This window comes from Sus scrofa, chromosome 10 (genome assembly GCF_054392235.1).
Source record: "Sus scrofa isolate SSC_HxYL_T2T_F1_AM1 chromosome 10, Sscrofa_HxYL_maternal_Yorkshire_Landrace_v2.0, whole genome shotgun sequence".
NCBI classification, from domain to species: Eukaryota; Metazoa; Chordata; class Mammalia; order Artiodactyla; family Suidae; genus Sus; species Sus scrofa.
In genome coordinates, this window is record NC_139392.1 from 62,156,005 (window position 1) to 62,168,410 (window position 12,406).

General features: G+C 40.1%; 1 protein-coding gene across 4 annotated transcripts in view; it reads left to right on the plus strand.

Moving 5' to 3' along the window:
* Positions 1–12,406, plus strand: part of LOC110255677 (uncharacterized) — a 1,749,062-nt gene that overhangs the window by 855,481 nt on the left and 881,175 nt on the right. The window lies entirely within an intron of this gene.

Consider the following 12,406-nt stretch of genomic DNA (forward strand, 5'->3'; position numbering starts at 1 on the left):
ACAGGAACTGCCAGATCCAAGCCGAGTCTGTGACCTACACCACAGCTCACAGCAATGCTGGATCCTTAACTCACTGAGCAAGGCCAGAGATCAAACCCGCAACCTCATGCTTCCTTGTCGGATTCCTTAACCACTGAGCCACGATGGGAAATCCTCCATATCACAATCTTCAACGCAAACATCAGTGATGGTTTTATTAACTTTATATTTCATTATGGATTCATTTAATCACTCTGTTTATTAGTTTCTTTCCTTTCCGTTATTTCTGACCTCCCTCTGAATTTACTCTTCTTTCTTATTCTGTATTAATTTTTTAAATGAAGAGAACTGAGGGGTGACCTCTCCATAATGTTACTTCTGAAATGTGCATTTGTTCATTTTTGGAGATAGAATTCTCAAAAGAAGCTGTGCCTTTTGGGATCTTGTCATCTTACCTTTCTGGAATGCCTCGCCAGCTCAGATTTCTGTTGAGCCTCTGTTGAAGTTAGTGACCGGTATCCTAATTAGTACAAGGCACATGAGTAGGCCCTTACATTCAATATGTGCTATGCGATTTTATAGAATCCCATGTGGCAAAGAGATTGCTGGCTATGGGATGGCTGGAACCCATGACTTAATTCATACTTTGTCATTTGTTTGCTCCTGTGTTCATGGTATCAATCACTAGCTTATATTCAGTGTAATGAGAGGACCATGTCACTTCTGTGCCTCTTTGGTTTTTGTGGTGCTGCAATGCAGATACAATGGGGCTGACCCATACTCAACAGTATGGCAAGGAAAATGATTTGTGCATGAAATTATCAAAAAGTGTCAGTGGTAACAATTTTCCAAGGCTATTGCAATCGAGACTCAATCTCAAGTACTGTATCTTTGCCTGAACCACTATACAGACTTTTAGGTCTTCCTCCAATAACTTCTTCTAACCTTCTTTTCTCCCCGATGAAGTTCTTTAAAATTTGGGAACCCGTATTAAACTGTGAACTTTGAACTCAGACACTGGAATATGAGTTGATAGTACATGTTTTAGGTCTGAAATTCTCTGGGGCTGTCCTGAACCATGGCTGGGCGATTTTAGATTTAAGCCAAACACAAATTGAAAAGAAATACATGTCCTTCAAAATGTACACCTATGTTACCAAATTAGTAATTTTCTAGTAACATAAAAGCTGCCATTTATACGAATGACAGGTCCTGTCTGGTCTTACAAAGATGAAGTAACAGTGAAGTCAGGAACAATTATAGATTGTTCGCTGCTTTTCACTACAATGATAGAGATTTCATAGTTCTTGACTAACAGAAGTTGTTCATGTCTATTCATTGTACATGTTCATAAAACATAAGTTACACAGAGTGGTTGTCAAATGAGCCTGTGGCCATAGCTGTTGATGTTTCATGCCAAGGTAGGCAATTCATCTGGCATAAATGGCACAAAGGGTCTAACCGGGGAGTTCCCCTTGTGGCTCAGCAGTAATGAACCCGACCGGTACCCAAGAGGACATTGATCCCTGGCCTCGCTGGGTGGGCTGAGGATCTGGCGTTGCCGCAAGCTGTGGTGTAGGCTGCAGACATGGCTCAGATCCTACACTGCTGTGGCTGTGGTGTGGACCAGCAAGTGCTGTGGTGTAGGCCGGAAGCCGCTGTGGTAGGGGCCGGCAGCTGTAGCTGGGACGTTCCCGGGCAAGACCCCTGGCCTGGGAACTTCCGTAAGCAGCAGGTGCAGCCCTAAAACCAATCCAAACCAACCAAACAGACAAACAAAAAAGGTTCTCCCCAGACATTATATTTTAACAAAGTCTTCAGTTAAGTGTACTCTCTAATCACTTGGCCTCTGTCACTGCATTTGTAACGTGGCTTGTTGAGAAAATCATGAACATTTTCTGTGGCTTTCACGTACTTTGACAGAAATTTGAAAATTGAGAGAACTCTGTAGGACGTAGATATAGTGAAATTCTATGTGCAAAAGCACATGTCTTTGAAACTGGCTGTGTGTTATTTCACATTGAATATTATGTTTTCTGGTAAGTTCCTCAAGAACAATGGAACCAACATATCATTTTGTGTGTTTTAAAACAGAGTCCTTTTTTCAGCATCTTATCCACATTCTGTTGGCATTTTCCAGCTTCACTGATGAGTAATAGCAATAATGGAGTTACTTAAGTCTATATTCAGTAGATGTTAAGCATAAAGAGAAATACTCTAGGTAGTTATTTAACTAACACACAGCCACCAATTTTAGAGGAAACGGAGGCTTGTCTGGCCGTTAACATGGCCTGTTAGTTCAGCTTCATGGCGTAGCTTCTTATAGACTGAAGGTCCTGTGCCTTCAGCATTAATAGAAAGCATGTTTTTATTGGTCAGTTTGCTTTAGGGTTAAGGCATGCTTCAACCTCAGCAATATGATCTAGTGAGCAATGAAGAGGATGGTACTGAGTATAATTGGATGGGCTAAGTTGTTAGTTTCTCAGGCCCTGGAAGAGTACTGCAATTCCTTTGTAATACCTTCTTCAAACACAGTGAAGGAATACAGGATTTCCAACCAACCTCCTTAGGAATACCTAAATTATCTCCCTTCCAGAGCCCAATCTAGCAGATGAAAGAAAATTATACGAAAAGGTTGTATATGTCTAGCCTTGGTTCTCTCTAAGAAATAATACAGTTTTAAAGCGGAGAGTATTAAGGATCACATACAAACATTAAGGTCACGTCATAAGTGCCAAATGTCTCCTAGAGTATTCAAATAAGAGTAAAAATTTAGATAAAGACAAGCTCGGTCTGTCATAATTAAATGTCCGATAATTACAGTCAGATATGCTTATTCAATTATGAGGATATTAGTAAAACGTGTGTAACTTAGTCTGGGGCTTCATTGAAAGCTGCCGGTGGGAAATGAGTCTGGAAGGGTGTTTTCTCAGGTTAGTGCCGTCAACACAGACCATCAGTGACCAGTCAGTGATAGGAATAGACGAGAGCTTTATCTGATGTACACTGAAGACTGTAGCCTAGGAGAGAGAGCCTCAATAAGCATTGGAATTGTGTTTCCACTGAACTACAGAATGTGGGAGGCCTATGCAGGCAAAGATGGCAAAGGTACATAAGCTGTCTGTCAAGCGTTAGGATTGGAACAGGCAAGAAGTAAGGGCCCTTTTTAAGTGAGGATTGGTTGGGGTCCGAAATGTTTGAATAGTTACGCTGATAGGCTTTAGAGAGAGAGCATAAAGTTGCAGCTGGCAGGTGGTAGAAGAGAGTGTTTTTCAAATGGCTGGTGATATTCTTGAGTTTGAGGTAGTTCAGAAAAGTAAAGCTCTCCTTGATGCAGGAACAAGACTGAAACAACATCCACAATGGCTACCTGTTTCCACTTTGAATGCCTGAATCAGTTGCTCCATCTCGCAATTCTATTTTTTTTTTTTGTCTTTGTCTTTTGTCTTTTTAGGGCCACACCCACTGCATATGGAGGTTCCCAGGCTAGGGGTCCAATTGGAGCTACAGCTGCCAGCCTACACCACAGCCCCAGCAACGGCAGATCCAAGCCGTGTCTGTGACCTACACCACAGCTCACAGCACCACCAGATCCTGAAGCCACTGAGCGAGGCCAGGGAGTGAAGCCACAACCTCACGGGGCCTAGTTGGATTTGTTTCTGCTGTGCCACTCCAGGAACTCCCCATCTTGATGTTTTTAGTGCATTATTTCCTTTAGTGGTTAAAGCAGGTGTACTAAGGATGTTTGGCAGGCCATGGGAAAGAGTGTTCTAGTTAGTGTAAAGTTCAGGCCAAATCAGGTGAAATCCAGGATGACTTCCTCGTATCTCAATATGAAAACATTTCTTCAGTCAGCAGCATGTATACGGATGATCGCATTCAGATTACAGAAAAGTACTTGAGGATAATTTTTACATAGGAGAAAACACAGAAAACTGGCAGGAATTCAAGCAGGTTAATAAAATTGGTAGCATCAGTGATGCTCTCCACAGTGGTGAGTGGTTAGTCACCTGAGGTTAATAGGGGAACAGCTGTCCAAATACTTAGCATGTTATATTTAAGAAGTTGTTGTTGAACAAAGTGACCCAGTCGTGTATATGTGTGTGTGTGTGTATGAGTGTGTATGTATATATACATATATATATATATATATATATGTATTCCTTCTTTTTTCATGTTATATTCCATCATGTTGTAACGCAAGAGACAGGACAGAGTTCCCTGTGCTGTACAGTCGGACCCCAGTACTTATCCACTCCAAACTTAATAGTTTGTATACTCCAACCCCACACTCCCCATCCATCCACTCCCTCCTCTGTCCCCAGCAGCATCCACAAGTCTGTTCTCCACGTGCCAGATCTGTTTCTGTTTTGTAGATGGGATCATTTTTGCCCTATTTGCGGCTGGAGCGTCGCCGGTGGAGCCCTCACCACTTGCATCTCTGATGTGCAGCAGAGTGCAAGATGAAGTTCCTATCCAACTGTTTTGGGTTTACAGAAGAGTGATCCTGGGAATTTTTACAGCCTTTCAAACTAAGCAATGGAGAGTCCCTGTGGTGGCGCAGTGGGTCAGTGATCCAGCTTGTGTCTGTGCCATGGCCAGTTCAATTCCTGGTGCAGTGCAGGGGGTTAAGGATCCAACATTGCTATAGCTGTGGTGTAGGTTGCTGATAGGGATTGGATTCAGTCCCTGGCCTGGGAACTGCCATATGGTGCGGGGGCAGCCAGAAACAGACCAAGAAAAAAAAAAATTAACAGTAAAAAACAGAGTAAGAAACTATAGTTGTGTTGCATGTCCCTTCTTGCAAAAGGAAGTTTAGAATGAACATTTTTGAAAGATTTTCTTCTTTTTTTATTTTTTTCCTGCAGTACAGCATGGGGATCAAGTTATTCTTACATGTGTACCTTTTTTCCCACCCTATGTTCTGTTGCAATATGAGTATCTAGACATAGTTCTCAATGCTGCTCAGCAGGGTCTCCTTGTAACTCTATTCTAAGTAGTGTCTGATAATCCCAAGCTCCCGATCCCTCCCACTCCCTCCCTCTCCCTTCGGGCAGCCACATGTCTATTCTCCAAGTCCATGATTTTCGTTTCGGTGGAGATGTTCATTTGTGGTGGATATTAGATTCCAGTTATGAGTGCTATCATATGGTATTTGTCTTTGTCTTTCTGGCTCATTTCACTATGAGAGTCTCTAGTTCCATCCATGTTGCTGCAAATGGCATTATGTCATTCTTTTTTTTTTTTTGGCGGAGTAGTATTCCATTGTGCATATATACCACATCTTCTGAATCCACTCATCTGTTGATGGACATTTGGGTTGTTTCCATGTCCTGGCTATTGTGAATAGTGTTGCAATGAACATGCGGGTGCATGTGTCTCTCCTGAGAAGAGTTTTGTCCGGATATATGCCCAAGAGTGGGAATGCGGGGTCGTATGGAAGTTCTGTGTATAGATTTCCAAGGTATCTCCAAACTGTTCTCCATAGTGGCTGTACCAGTTCACATTCCCACCAACAGTGCAGGCGGGTTCCCTTTTGTCCACACCCCCTCCAGCACTTGTTATTTGTGGGCTTATGAATGAGGGCCATTGTGACTGGTGTGAGGTGGTATCTCCTGGTAGTTTTGATTTGCATTTCTCTTACAATCAGCGATGTGGAGCATTTTTTCATGTGTTTGCTGGCCATCTGTATATCTTCCTTGGAGAAATGTCTATTCAGGTCTTTTGCCCATTTTTCCATTGATTGATTGGCTTTTTTGCTGTTGAGTTGTATAAGCTGCTTATATATTCTAGAGATTAAGCCCTTGTGGGATGCATCATTTGAAAGTATTTTCTCCCATTCTTTAAGTTGTCTTTTTGTTTTCTTTTGGGTTTCCTTTGCTGTGCAAAAGCTTTTCAGTTTGAAGAGGTCCCATGGGTTTACCTTTGCTCTTATTTCTATTGCTTTGGGAGACTGACCTGAGAAAATATTCATGATGTTGATGACAGAGAGTGTTTTGCCTGTGTTCTCTTCTAGGAGTTTGATGGTGTTCCGGCTTATATTTAAGTCTTTCAGCCATTTGGGGTTTATTTTTGTGCATGGTGTGAGGGTGTGTTCTAGTTTGATTGCTTTGCATGCAGGTGTCCAGGTTTCCCAGCCATGCTTGCTGAATAGACTTTCTTTTTCCCATTTTATGTTCTTGCCTCCCTTGCCAAAGCTTAATTGACCATAGGTGTCAGGGTTTATTTCCGGGTTCTCTATTCTGTTCCCTTGGTCTGTCTGTCTGTTTTGACACCAGTACCACACTGTTTTGCTGACTGTGGCTTTGTAATATTTCTTGAAGTCTGGGAATGGTATGCCTCCCGCTTGGTTTTTGTTTCTCAGGATTGCTTTGGCGATTCTGGGTCTTTTGTGGTTCCATCTGAATGTTTGGATTGTTTGTTGTAGTTCTGTGAAAAATGTCATGGGTAATTTGATAGGGATAGCATTGAATCTGTAGATTGCTTTGGGTAGCATGGCCATTTTTACAATATTGATTTTTCCAGTCCATGAACATGGAACATCTTTGTATTTCTTTACATCTTGTTTGATTTCTTTGATTGAAGTTTTATAGGTCTTGGCATATAGGTCCTTTACCTCTTTAGTCAGGTGTATTCGGAGGTATTTGATTTTGTGAGGTGCAATGTTAAAAGGTATTGTATTTTTGTATTCCTGTATTCCTTTCCTAATATTTCATTGCTGGTATACGGAAAAGTGGCTGATTTCTGAATGTTAATCTTACATCCTGCCACTTTGCTGAATTTCTTTATCAGTGCAAGTAGTTTCTGGGTTGAGTCCTTAGGGTTTTCTATGTATAGTATCATGTCGTCTGCATCCAGTGACAGTTTGATCTCTTCTCTTCCTATATGGATGCCTTTTATTTCTTTTGTTTGTCTAATTGCTGTGGCTAGGACTTCCAAAACTGTGTTGAGTCGCAGTGGTGAGAGTGGGCATCCGTGTCTTGTTGCAGATTTGAGTGAGAAGGCTTTCGGCTTTTCCCCCTTGAGTATTATATTTGCTGTGGGGTTGTCATAAATGGGTTTGATTATGTTCAGGAATGTTCCCTCTACACCCACTTTGGCGATGGTCTTGATCATGAATGGATGTTGGACTTTGTCAAATGCTTTTTCTGCATCTATTGAGATGATCGTATGATTTTTGACATCTTTTGTTAATGTGGTGTATGACGTTGATTGATTTGCGTATGTTGAACCATCCTTGTGAACCTGGGATGTACCCTGCTGGTCATGGTGTATACTTTTTTGGATGTGTTGTTGGATTCGGTTGGCTAAGATTTTGTCGAGAATTTTTGCATCTATGTCCATCAAAGATATTGGCCGATAATTATCTTTTTTGGTGTTATCTTTGTCTGGTTTTGGAATAGAAAGATTTTCTAAATGGCTAAAGCGCTTTTTTTTTTTTTTTTCCCCTGCTCAATCCTACTTTCCAGTATAATTTAACTGATTCTAAATCCTTTCCAAAGATTTCAACTGCATAAAGTAGTTATTATATAGATAATTTGTGCCTTTGCTTTTTGCTTAGGGCCACAAATCTGTGTGTTTTGTTTATAACGTACTTTGTCCAGCTTTGCCCCTCTAGGATCGAATTTGTCATCACAAGAATTTTTGCTACTTTCACCATTTTCCCTATCCTAGCTATAGAAGCTAAGCTTTACACAGATTACCTCATTGATTTACGCATCATGCCACATTTTAAAACATGTATTTTACCAGTAGAAACTAAGCCCTAAATCGTTAGGGGTTAAATGACTAGCCCAGTAAATACACAGCCAAAAAATAAAAGACCTGAATGAATTCCAGTGCTTAGTACCATTTATAGAATCAAATCTGCAAAAATTTTACGAACACCTCCACACCTCCATCTCGTTAATGCTGTTACCTTTAGTGGTATCATTATGGATTTATCTTACTGTGGTTATTTCGAGTGACTGTTACACTTTTCAGTATTTTATAAAGTTCCTAAATTGAGCGTATATTCCCCTATAATATATATGTTAGATTAAGGCATACTGAGGTAGTAAAAGGATATTTTTGCTCTGTCAACATTAAAATCCATGCTCTTTATATATCATTTCTACATAATTATTCCACTTACATTTAATATCTTTGTGATTTATAAGAACCGATTGGTTACTTATCTTTAGATCCGTGCTTCATTGCTTCTATGATACATACAGAGACATGTACTAGATTGCCATAAGTAGTCGAAGGTCACCCACATTTTCCTTGCTTTCTTCCTTTATTCCAACACTCTCACAGTGGGAAGACATGAGCAAAAGGGAGAGAAGAATGATCGTAGATAGGTAAATTAGCTGATCGATAACTTTGTATTTGAAGAATATATATGTATATATTAAACTAGTTTGGCAAAAACACTTGACATTTGACTCTGAAGAAGCAAGCATTCAGTGAATTGTTAGGGTGGTGCCGTATATTAGAAATTATAAGCCCTGATTTGTTAGGTAGAGTGAGGCAGTTCCTAATTGAACCCTGGTGGTCAGTTCACTGTGGTATTACAGCAAGTGATCAATGTAGAGCCCTTGTGATCTTGCTCTATAGAGAACACTGAGTTGAACAGTTAATCCACCTGAAACCTGGTCTCTAATGCCCCTGCAGTTCAACTTAATGAAGACATCTATTTTCCTGATGAGTCATGAGATACAAACTCTGTAGAGGTAAAGAGACCGTTTTTCAGAAAATGTTGTGAAATATGAATGTGGGAAAGATTAAGATTAATTCTGACCAGAGGCCTAGAAAGACGCAACGGAGAAGTCAACTTTTGGGTCGTTCTTGAAAATAACGAAAATGTCTATGTGTATTTTATTCTTGAAGATCAGAATAGTGATAAAGTCTTTCCCCAAGAGAACTGCTAACTCTGTTTTAGATAAAGCAAGTACAGTAGCCAAAAAGGTTGCTATCAGATGATATACACAAGAATGAAGGGGTGGAAGCGGTGGCTTATGGAAGTAAAACCCACGGCTAATTCACATCAACCATGACGCACAAATCTTCCAAGTTCAGCAAGGCCGTAGTGGTCCATTCATTAAACGGTTTTGATGGCTTTTGGAGACTCATGAAATATATAAATTTGAATTTCATTGAGAAACTCCTAAATGCCGTCATGCAGATTTATTACAGCTGAGCATATTATTAAGACTAGCCCAGATGAGTGGTCTGTGTAGAACTTCAAGCTACTGACATGTACATCTTGTAGGCTGCTGTACACGCAAGAGTTGACTACTTTAGTGAACCCCCCAAAATGAGTAGTTCCCTTTATTGCTACCTTAAAAGTTTCTCTTTTAAACATCCTCTATGTCTGAATCAATGGTCTGTATAGTTTACTCTTAAGCTCAGGTGTTCTTTCCTTTAGAAAATGTTTTATGATCAGGAGTTCCCGTCGTGGTGCAGTGGTTAACCAATCTGACTAGGAACCATGAGGTTGCGGGTTCAGTCCCTGCCCTTGCTCAGTGGGTTAACGATCCCACGTTGCCGTGAGCCTTGGTGTAGGTTGCAGATGTGACTCGGATCCCACGTTGCTATGGCTCTGGCATAGGCCGGAGGCTACAGCTCCAATTTGACCCCTAGCCTGGGAACCTCCATATGCCGCGGGAGTGGCCCAGGAAACAGCAAAAAGACACACACACACACACACACACACACACACACAATGTTTTATGATCAGAAGCCCTGCCCCAACCATTATGGAATAGATTAGAATGGGTTAAATAGATCTCCTTCGTGTTTTTCTTTAAAGTCCTACAATCTGTGGATAAAGGCAGATTTTATTCTTTCCTAGTTAATGTTCCATTTATTAATTTTCCCCTTAACATGTTGCGCTGCGAGATGCTCCAGTACAATGCTGAGTGGAAGTGGTAAGAGTGGTAAGGTCTTTTTCCTGATCTTAAGGAAAAAGTATTTGGCCTCTCATCATTAAATATGATTTTAACTCTAGCTTTCCCATATTCTGTTCCACATATTTTCATATCTCTAGGTTTAGTTTATGGAGAATTTTCATCATAAATCAGTGCTCGATTTTGTCAAATGTTTTATTTTCAACTCAGTTCTTTCTTACTGAATTTTGACCACATTCATGGACATTGATTTTTCCATGGTCACTTCCAAATAGTATCAGCGCCTTAGGCAGGACCATGGAGCTGGTTTGGAGTGGGTTAAGGTGGGAGGTGTGTCTAACAAAAGTGGTAGCAACACTTTTCACAAGGATCGGGAAGATTTTCTCTAAAGACTACTTCTAAATGTCTTTTTTGCCTATAGTGCACTATGTCTTTAGCATATGTTTTTCTCTAGCGTCTCCTCTTTCATTTCTAATTTTTTTGAATTTTCTCTCTTTTTCTTAGTCTAAAGTTTTTTTAAAATCATAGTTGATTTATAACATTGTGTCAGTTTTTTCTATACAGCATAGTGTATACACACACACACACCCATACACATATATACACATATGCATTCTTTTCCTAATACTCTCTTCCATCATGTTCTATCCCAAGAGACTGGATATAATTCCCTGTGCTATCCATAGGACCTCATTGCTTATCCATTCTAAATGTAGTAGTTTGCATTTCCCAACCCCAAACTCCCCAAGTATTCCACTCCCTCCCCACAACCCCCTTGGCAACCACAAGTCTGCTCCAAGTGTCTGTGAGAGTGTTTCTCTTTAATATATAGGTTCATTCATGCCATATTTGAGAGATGAGTAGTCATTATATTTATCTTTCCAAACAGTTCTTTTATTTCTTTTGTTGTTGTTGTTGTTGTTTGATTGGTGGTTGGTTATGGCCGTCTCGTTCTATTTCATTTTTTCCCATGTTGATCTTTTATATTTCCTTCCTTCCTTTCTAAGCTTGGGCTTAGCTTGTTCCTGTTTCTGATTCCTTGAAAGCAACTTCAAAGAATTGAAATGTTCAGGTATTTAATGGAGATTTTTTTCTTTCCTTCTTCTTTCTTACATAAAAAAACAAAGCAAAACAAAACAAAACCTTTTAGGGCCACCCCCTCAGCATATGGAGTCTCCCAGGCTAGGGGTCCAGTCGGAGCTATAGCTGCCAGCCTACACCACAGCAAACGCAATGCCAGATCCGAGCCATATCTGTGACCTATGCCATGGCTCAGGGCACCATGGGATCCTTAACCCACTGAGCGAGGCCAGGGATCGAACGTGCAAACTCATGGTTCCTAGTCGGATTTGTATCCACTGTTCCATGACGGGAACCCAAGATGTTTTCTTCTTAACATTTGCTTGTATCAATATAAAATTCCTTGTAGGAACTGCTTTTGTAGCATCCTCTATGTTTTGGTATATTGCGTTTCTGTTTTCATTTGTTTAAATGAACAACAGGTTACAACAGGTTATTTTGTTGTAAATCTTTGGATTTCTTATTTGACCCATTGGTAGTTCCGAGTTGTGTTGTTTAGTTTCTGTATGTTTGTAAACTTTCCAGCATTCCTCTTGTTGTTTTTTAGTGTCTTATCCATCATGGGTGAACAAGTTGCTATAGTTTTAAATCTTTTAAAATTTGTGAAAGTTTAACATGATGTGGCTCATGATATGATCTATCCTAAGGAATGTGCTCTGTGCACTTGAGAAGAGTGTTTGTTGTTCTGTTGCGTAGAAATATCTATGTATGCCTGTTAGGACCATTTGGTCTAATTTATAGTTACCATACTCTGCTTTGGCGCTCGAGCTTAATTTTTCCTACATAGGTGCAGTGTGTGTCCTTTGGCCAACATATGCTCATTTCTCCCACCTCTCTGCCCCTGGTGAGCTCTGTTCTAGTCTTTGCTTCTATGTATTCAACTTTTGGATCCTATAAATGAGTGAGATCATTCTATTTTTTGTGTTTGGTTTATGTGATTTAGCAGGTCTTCCAGGTTCATCTCTTTTGCTGCAAGTGGCTGGATCTCTTGGGCATTTAAGGCTGGATAATACACACACACACACACACACACACATTTGTTATCCATTCATCTGTTGTTGGGCACTTACCTGGTTTTCTTATATTGGTTACGGTGAATGTTCCTGCAGTGAACATGGGAGTGCAGATATCATTTTGAAGTACTGATTTCATTTCCTTCAGTTTGAAATTGCTGTATCCTATGGTATTTTTTTTTTTTTTCTTTAACTTTTTGAGGAATCTCCATGCTGGTTTCCACCATGCCTGTACTAATTTACATTCGAATGAGATGACCTCATTTGGTTTCTTTTTAACCATTCAGATGGAATCATCTGAATGATTACAAGTCATGTAGTCAAATGAGGGAACAAGTAATCCTTCCTTTGGAAGTTTTAAAACTGTGGGGCACCAAAGACTATTATTTTGGTCGAATATATTAGACTATTTACCTGTCTATCTATGTAAATATAGTGTTTTAT